Consider the following 9,087-nt stretch of genomic DNA (forward strand, 5'->3'; position numbering starts at 1 on the left):
TTCTTTAGTTATTCATGCAATTATTAATATCGCTCTTCCGCACCCCCATCTTTTTATTACTTTTATTTTATTTTATTTTATTTTATTTTATTTTATTTTACCGCGCCATTTTACGATCTATCTGTACTTTTTCACACCTTCTTCTCTTCTACTTTTCTTTGACTTCTGCCTTCCCTTCCCTTCCCTTCCCTTCCCTTCCCTTCCCTTCCCTTCCCTTCCCTTCCCTTCCCTTCCCTTCCCTTCCCTTCCCTTCCCTTCCCTTCCCTTCCCTTCCCTTCCCTTCTCTTCTCTTTCTCCTCGTCGCCTGCGCGTGAGTAGGCCCGGCCCGGCCTGGACCGGCACGGCCTCCGTCACGAAGAAGGGGGTCGCTTGCGTGGCCGAGGAGGGATGGGGGGGTCCGCGACGGGGTTGCGGGTATGCGGGTAGACCTGGCTGCCGGCCGGCGCCTGATCTTCCCGGCCCCGCATCCGTCCTCCACCTTCCCCCCCCCGGTCCACACCGCACGAGCGGGAACCCGACCCGTACCCGACGGCAGCCCGCCTCCGCCTACCCCCACCCTGGCCCTCGCCCACAACCCGCCCTCTCCCGGACGCATCTCGCCCGACCGGCCCGCGACCGTGTTTTTTTATTTGTTTGTTTGTTTGTTTGTTGTTTGGTCAGTCACTCGCTCGGTTATTTGTTTGGACCCGATTGGCCCGTTTGGTTTTTTTCTTTTCTTTCCTTTTTCCGCCGGGGTGCTCCTGACGGCTCGGCTCAATGGCGGCTCGACTCGGCGACTGGAGCCCGCCAAAACGCCTCGCCGCCCCCCAGCCCCGCCGCCGCCACCACCACCACCGCCACCACCGCCACCACCGCCACCACCTCCTCCTCCCGCCGAAAATCCTACGTACCGTTCCATCTCATCTGCCGGCTGGGAGAGGCTAGGCGCGAACCCCGCGGGGGACGCGGCCGCCTCCCGCCGGCCCACCTCTCGCCGCTGCCGTCTTCCCGCCGCTCTTCCGCCATCCCTCGCCACGCGGCCTGCCCGCAGTCCGGATATCCGGCCCGAACGGACCCCGGTGGGCGGGGCCCGCGCACGCGCCCACGCTCTTCCTGCAGAGCCGGGGAGGCGAGGGGGGCGGGGCGGCTTTTTCAAAATCTAAAAAAGTGGAAAGTAAAGAAGAACCCACGAGAAAAACAAACAAACAAATAAACAAACAAACAAACAAACGGAAAATAATAAAAACGAGAGGGCGCGTGGGGGCACGGACAAACGATCGAACGGACCAAAGTACGAACGAGCGGACGAACAAACAAACACGCAGACAAAAGGGCAAAACCGCGGTGGCGGTGGCGGGACGGCGAGAAGCCCGGGTGCGCCCTGACCCAGTGAACAGCGGCCGGCTCGTACGTGCACCCTGGTCGTTCCGCGGCTGCGGCCGAGTGGCGTCTCCGTGGCGCCTCCGGTGCTCCGGCACGGTCAACACGGCTCGACCCCTGGCCATCGCGGCTCGAGTGCGCCGGCACGGTCCAGGCTCTCCCGGCGGGCTCCGCTCGGCTTGGACGTTCTGCGGAAGCGGCCAAGTGTCGCTCTCATGGCGGCTCCTCTGCGCTGGCACTGTCTACCCGGCTCCGAGCGTCTCCAGAGGGTGGGGGGAAGGGGGGGGGGGCACGGCGTCGGCGGCTAGGCGTCGCTGCCCATGCGTCTCGACTAGGTCGGCACGGTCTACCCGGCTCCGAGCGGGCCGTGGTGCTCGGACGTTCCTCGGAATCAGCCAAATGTCGCTCCCGTGGCGTCTCCGCAAGCAAAAACGCATATCCGGCGCCGCAAAGCTTGCGAGCCGTACCGAGCCGGGGAAACCGTGCCGTGGAGCAGCTGTGGGGCACATCTGTGTCAGATCTATGGGGTAGGAGCTTCTGTGAGACTGATGTGGGTCAGATCTATGGGGCAGGAGCTGCTGTGGGGCACATGTGGGTCAGACCTATGGGGCAGGAGCTGCAGAGGGGATGATGTACGTCAGATCTATGGGGCAGGAGTTGCTGTGGGGCAGATGAGGGACATATCTATGGTGCAAAATCTGCTGTCGGACTGATGTGGGTCAGATCTATGAGTTTGGAGCTGCTGTGGGGCACATGTGGGTCAGATCTATGGTGCAGGAGATGCTGTGGGGCTGATTTGGGTCAGATCTATGGGTCAGCAGCTGCTGTGGGTCTGATGTGGGTCAGATCTATGGGGCAGGAGCTGCTGTGGGGCTGATGTGGGTCAGATCTATGGGGCAGGAGATGCTGTGGGTCAGATCTATGGGGCAGGAGCTGCTGTGGGGAACATGTTGGTCAGATCTATGGGGAAGAGCTGCTGTTGGTCTGATCAATGGGGCAGGAGCAGCAGTGGGGCAGATTTGGGTAAGATCTATAAGGCAGGAGCGGCTGTGGGGCTGATGGGGGTCAGATCTATGGGGCAGGAGCTGCTGTGGGGCAGATGTGGGTCAGATCTATGGGGCAGGAGCTGCTGTGGGGCACATGTGGGTCAGACCTATGGGGCAGGAGCTGCAGAGGGGATGATGTAGGTCAGATCTATGGGGCAGGAGTTTCTGTGGGGCAGATGAGGGACATATCTATGGTGCAAAATCTGCTGTTGCACTGATGTGGGTCAAATCTATGAGTTTGGAGCTGCTGTGGGGCAGATGTGGTTCAGATCTATGGGGCAGGAGCTGCTGTGGGGCTGACTTGGGTCAGATCTATGGGGCAGGAGCTGCTGTAGGGCTGACTTGGGTCAGATCTATGGGGCAGGAGCTGCTGTGGGGCTGATGTGGGAAAGATCAATGGGGCTGAAGCTGCTGTGGGTCATATCTATTGGGCAGCAGCTGCTTTACATATGATGTGTGTCAGATCTATGGGGCAGGAGCTGCTGTGGGGCTGATGTGGGTTAGATCTATGGGGCAGGAGCTGCAGTGGAGCTGATGGGAGTCAGATCTATGGGGCAGGATCTGTTTTGGGGCTGATGGTGGTTAGATCTATAAGGCAGGAGCTGCTGTGGGGCTGACTTGGGTCAGATTTATGAGGCAGGAGCTGCTGTGGGGCAGATTTGGGTCAGATCTATGGGGCAGGAGCTGCTGTGGGGTTGATGTGGGTCAGATCTATGGGGCAGGATCTGTTTTGGGGCTGATGGTGGTTAGATCTATATGGCAGGAGTTGCTGTGGGGCACATGTGGGTCAGACCTCTGGGGCAGGAGCTGCAGAGGGGATGATGTAGGTCAGATCTATGGGGCAGGAGTTGCTGTGGGGCAGATGAGGAACATATCTATGGTGCAAAATCTGCTGTTGGACTGATGTGGGTCAGATCTATGAGTGTGGAGCTGCTGTGGGGCACATGTGGGTCAGATCTATGGGGCAGGAGATGCTGTGGGTCAGATCTATGGGGCAGGAGCTGCTGTGGGGAACATGTGGGTCAGGTCTCTGGGGCAGGAGTTGCTGTGGGGAACATGTTGGTCAGATCTATGGGGAAGAGCTGCTGTTGGTCTGATCAATGGGGCAGGAGCAGCAGTGGGGCAGATTTGGGTAAGATCTATAAGGCAGGAGCGGCTGTGGAGCTGATGTGGGTCAGATCTATGGGGCAGGAGCTGCTGTGGAGCAGATGTGGGTCAGATCTATGGGGCAGGAGATGCTGTGGGGCAGATGTGGGTCAGATCTATAGGGCAGGAGCTGCAGTGGGGCTGATGTGGGTCAGATCTATGGGGCAGGATCTCCTGTGGGGCTGATGTGGGTCAAATCAATGGGGCAGAGCTGCTCTGGGGCACATGTGGGTCAGATCTATGGAGCAGGAGATGCTGTGGGGCAGATTTGAATCAGATCTACAGGGCAGGAGCTGCTGTGGGTCAGATCTATGGAGCAGGAGCTGCTGTGGGGCACATGTGGGTTAGATCTATGGGGCAGGAGATGGTGTGGGGCAGATTTGGGTCAGATGTATGGGGCAGGAGATGATGTGGGGCTGATGTGGGTCAGATCTATAGGGCAGGAGCTGCAATGGGGCTGATGTGGGTCAGATCTATGGGGCAGGATCTCCTGTGGGGCTGATGTGGGTCAAATCACTGGGGCAGAGCTTCTCTGGGGCACATGTGGGTCAGACCTATGGGGCAGGAGCTGCAGAGGGGATGATGTAGGTCAGATCTATGGGGCAGGAGTTGCTGTGGGGCAGATGAGGAACATATCTATGGTGCAAAATCTGCTGTTGGACTGATGTGGGTCAGATCTATGAGTTTGGAGTTGCTGTGGGGCACATGTGGGTCAGATCTATGGGGCAGGAGATGCTGTGGGGCTGATGCTGGTCAGATCTATGGGGCAGGAGCTGCTGTGGGGCTGATGTGGGTCAGATCTATGGGGCAGGAGATGCTGTGGGTCACATCTATGGGGCAGGAGCTGCTGTGGGGAACACGTTCGTCAGATCTATGGGGAAGAGCTGCTGTTGGTCTGATCAATGGGGCAGGAGCAGTAGTGGGGCAGATTTGGGTAAGATCTATAAGGCAGGAGCTGCTGTGGGGCTGATGTGGGTCAGATCTATGGGGCAGGAGCTGCTGTGGGGCTGATGTGGGTCAGATCTATGGGCAGGAGCTGCTGTGCTGCACATGTTGGTAGGGTCTATGGGGCAGGAGCTGCTGTGGGGCAGATGTGGGTCAGATCATTGGGGCAGGAGGTGCTGTGGGGCTGATGTTGGTCAGATCTATGGGGCACCAGCTGCTGTGGAGCATATCTGGGAAAGATCTATGTCGCAGGAGCTGCTGTGGGGCAGACGTGGCACATATCTATGGGGCAAAGTCTGCTGTGGGGCTGATGTGGGTCAGATCTATGGAGCAGGAGCTGCTGAGGGGCTGATACGGTTAAGATCTATGGAGTGGGAGATGCTCTGGGGCACATGTGGGTCAGATCTATGGGTCAGGAGCTGCTGTGGGGCTGATGTGGGTCAGATTTATGAGTCAGGAGCTGATGTGGGGCGGATGTAGGGCAGGAGCTGCTGTGGGGCACATGTGATTTAGATCTATGGGGCAGGAGCTCCTGTGGGGCAGATTTGAATCAGATCTATAGGGCAGGAGCTGCTGTGGGTCAGATCTATGGGCAGGAGCTGCTGTGGGGCACATGTGAGTTAGATCTATGGGGCAGGAGATGGTGTTTGGCAGATTTGGGTCAGATGTATGGGTCAGGAGCTGCTGTGTGGCTGATGTTGGTCAGATCTATGGGGCATGGGCTGCTGTGGGTCAGATCTACGGGACTGGAGCTGCAGTGGAGCACATGTGGGTCAGTTCTATGGGGTAGAAGCTGCTGTGGGGCTGATGGGGGTCATATCTATAAGGCAGGAGCTGCTGTGGGGCAGATTTGGGTCAGATCTATGAGGCAGGAGCTGCTGTGGGGCTGATGTGGGTCAGATCTATGGGGCAGGAGCTGCTGTGGGGCTGATGTGGGTCAGATCTATGGGGCAGGAGATGCTGTGGGTCAGATCTATGGGGCAGGAGCTGCTGTGGGGCAGATTTGGGTCAGATCTATGAGGCAGGAGCTGCTGTGGGGCTGATGTGGGTCAGATCTATGGGGCAGGAGCTGCTGTGGGGCACATGTGGGTCAGATCTATGGGGCAGGAGATGCTGTGGGTCAGATCTATGGGGCAGGAGCTGCTGTGGGGCTGATGTTGGTCAGATCTATAGGGCAGGAGCTGCAGTGGGGCTGATGTGGGTCAAATCAATGGGGCAGAGCTGCTTTGGGGCACATGTGGGTCAGATCTATGGAGCAGGAGCTGCTGTGGGGCACATGTGAGTTAGATCTATGGGGCAGGAGATGGTGTTTGGCAGATTTGGGTCAGATGTATGGGTCAGGAGCTGCTGTGTGGCTGATGTTGGTCAGATCTATGGGGCATGGGCTGCTGTGGGTCAGATCTACGGGACTGGAGCTGCAGTGGAGCACATGTGGGTCAGATCTATGGGGTAGAAGCTGCTGTGGGGCTGATGGGGGTCATATCTATAAGGCAGGAGCTGCTGTGGGGCTGACTTGGGTCAGATCTATGAGGCAGGAGCTGCTGTGGGGCAGATTTGGGTCAGATCTATGAGGCAGGAGCTGATATGGGGCTGACTTGGGTCAGATCTATGGGGCAGGAGCTGCTGTGGGGCTGACTTGGGTCAGATCTATGAGTCAGGAGCTGCTGTGTGGCTGATGTGGGTCAGATCTATGGGGCAGGAGCTGCTTTGGGGCTGATGGTGGTTAGATCTATATGGCAGGAGCTGCTGTGGGGCACATGTGGGTCAGAACTATGGGGCAGGAGCTGCAGAGGGGATGATGTAGGTCATATCTATGGGGCAGGAGTTGCTGTGGGGCAGATGAGGGACATATCTATGGTGCAAAATGTGCTGTTGGACTGATGTGGGTCAGATCTATGAGTTTGGAGCTGCTGTGGGGCACATGTGGGTCAGATCTATGGTGCAGGGGCTGCTGTGGGGCTGATTTGGGTCAGATCTATGGGGCAGGAGCTGCTGTGGGGCTGATGTGGGTCAGAACTATGGAACAGGAGATGCTGTGGGTCAGATATATGGCGCTGGAGCTGCTGTGGGGAACATGTTGGTCAGATCTATGGGGAAGAGCTGCTGTTGGTCTGATCAATGGGGCAGGAGCAGCAGTGGGGCAGATTTGGGTAAGATCTATAAGTCAGGAGCGGCTGTGGGGCTGATGTGGGTCAGATCTATGGGGCAGGGGCTGCTGTGGGGCAGATGTGGGTCAGATCTATGGGGAAGGGGCTGCTGTGGGGCAGATGTGGGTCAGATCTATGGGGAAGGGGCTGCTGTGGGGCAGATGTGGGTCAGATCTATGGGGCAGGAGCTGCTGTGGGTCAGATGTGGGTCAGATCTATAGGTCAGGAGCTGCTGTGGCTGATGTGGGTCAGTTCTATGGGGCAGGAGATGCTGTGGGGCTGATGTGGGTCAAATCTATGGGGCAGGAGCTTCTGTGGGGGTGATGTGGGTCAGATCTATGGGGCAAGAGCTGCTGTGGATCAGATGTGGGTCAGATCTATGGGTCAGGAGCTGCTGTGGGGCAGATGTGGGTCAGATCTATGGGGCAAGAGCTGCTGTGGTGCAGATGTTGGTCAGATCTATAGGGCAGGAGCTGCTGTGGGGCTGATACGGTTAAGATCTATGGAGCGGGAGATGCTATGGGGCTGATGAGGGTCAGATCTATGGGGCAGGAGCTTCTGTGGGGTTGATGTGGGTCAGATCTATAGGGCAGGAGCTGCAGTGGGGCTGATGTGGGTCAGATCTATGGGGCAGGATCTCCTGTGGGGCTGATGTGGGTCAAATCAATGGGGCAGAGCTGCTCTGGGGCACATGTGGGTCAGATCTATGGAGCAGGAGCTGCTGTGGGGCAGATTTGAATCAGATCTATAGGGCAGGAGCTGCTGTGGATCAGATCTATGGAGCAGGAGCTGCTGTGGGGCACGTGTGAGTTAGATCTATGGGGCAGGAGATGGTGTGGGGCAGATTTGGGTCAGATGTATGGGGCAGGAGCTGATGGTGGGGCTGATGTTGGTCAGATCTATAGGGCAGGAGCTGCAGTGGGGCTGATGGGGGTCACATTTATGGGGCAGGATCTCCTGTGGGGCTGAAGTGGGTCAAATCAATGGGGCACACCTGCTCTGGGGCATATGTGGGTCAGATCTATGGAGCAGGAGCTGCTGTGGGGCAGATTTGAATCAGATCTATAGGGCAGGAGCTGCTGTGGGTCAGATCTATAAGCAGGAGCTGCTGTGGGTCAGATCTATGAATCAGGAGATGCTGTGTGGCTGATGTGGGTCAGATCTATGGGGCAGGAGCTTCTTTGGGGCTGATGGTGGTTAGATCTATATGGCAAGAGCTGCTGTGGGGCACATGTGGGTCAGACCTATGGGGCAGGAGCTGCAGAGGGGATGATGTAGGTCAGATGTATGGGGCAGGAGTTGCTGTGGGGCAGATGAGGGACATATCTATGGTGCAAAATCTGCTGTTGGACTGATGTGGGTCAGATCTATGAGTTTGGAGCTGCTGTGGGGCACATGTGGGTCAGATCTATGGTGCAGGAGATGCTGCGGGGCTGATTTGGGTCAGATCTATGGGTCAGCAGCTGCTGTGGGGATGATGTGGGTCAGATCTATGGGGCAGGAGCTGCTGTGGGGCTGACTTGGGTCAGATCTAGGTGGCAGGAGCTGCTGTGGGGCTGATGTGGGTCAGATCTATGGGGCAGGAGATGCTGTGAGTCAGATCTATGAGGCAGGAGCTGCTGTGGGGCTGATGTGTGTCAGATCTATGGGGCAGGACCTGCTGTGTGGCTGATGCGGGTCAGATCTATGGGGCATGAGCTGCTATGGGTCAGATCTATGGGGCAGGAGCTGCAGTGGAGATGATGTAGGTCAGATCTGTGGTGTAGGAGCAGCAGTGGGGCAGATCTGTGTCAGATCTTTGGGGAGGATCTGCTGTGGGGCTGATGTGGGTCAGATCTATGGGGCAGGATCTCCTGGGGGCTGATGTGGGTCAGATCTGTGGGGTAAAATCTGCTGTGGGGCAGATGTGGTTCAGATCTATGTGTCAGGAGCTGCTGTGGGGCAGATGTGGGTCAGATCTATGGGGCAAGAGCTGCTGTGCTGCAGATGTGGGTCAGATCTATGGGGCAGGAGCTGCTGTGGGGCTGATGTTGGTCAGATCTATGGGGCAGGAGCTGCTGTGGGTCAGATCTACAGGTCAGGAGCTGCTGTGGGGCTGATGTGGGTCAAATCAATGGGGCAGAGCTGCTCTGGGGCACATGTGGGTCAGATCTATGGAGCAGGAGATGATATGGGGCTGATGAGGGTCAGATCTATGGGGCAGGAGCTGATGTGGGGCTGATGTTGGTCAGATCTATGGGGCAGGAGCTGCTGTGGGTCAGATGTGGGTCAGATCTACAGGTCAGGAGCTGCTGTGGGGCTGATGTGGGTCAAATCAATGGGGCAGAGCTGCTCTGGGGCACATGTGGGTCAGATCTATGGAGCAGGAGCTGCTGTGGGGCAGATTTGAATCAGATCCATAGGGCAGGAGCTGCTGTGGGTCAGATCTATGGAGCAGGAGCTGC

The sequence above is a fragment of the Coturnix japonica genome, chromosome 32, assembly GCF_054131305.1.
Source record: "Coturnix japonica strain WE chromosome 32, WE-NBRP24, whole genome shotgun sequence".
NCBI classification, from domain to species: domain Eukaryota; kingdom Metazoa; phylum Chordata; class Aves; order Galliformes; family Phasianidae; genus Coturnix; species Coturnix japonica.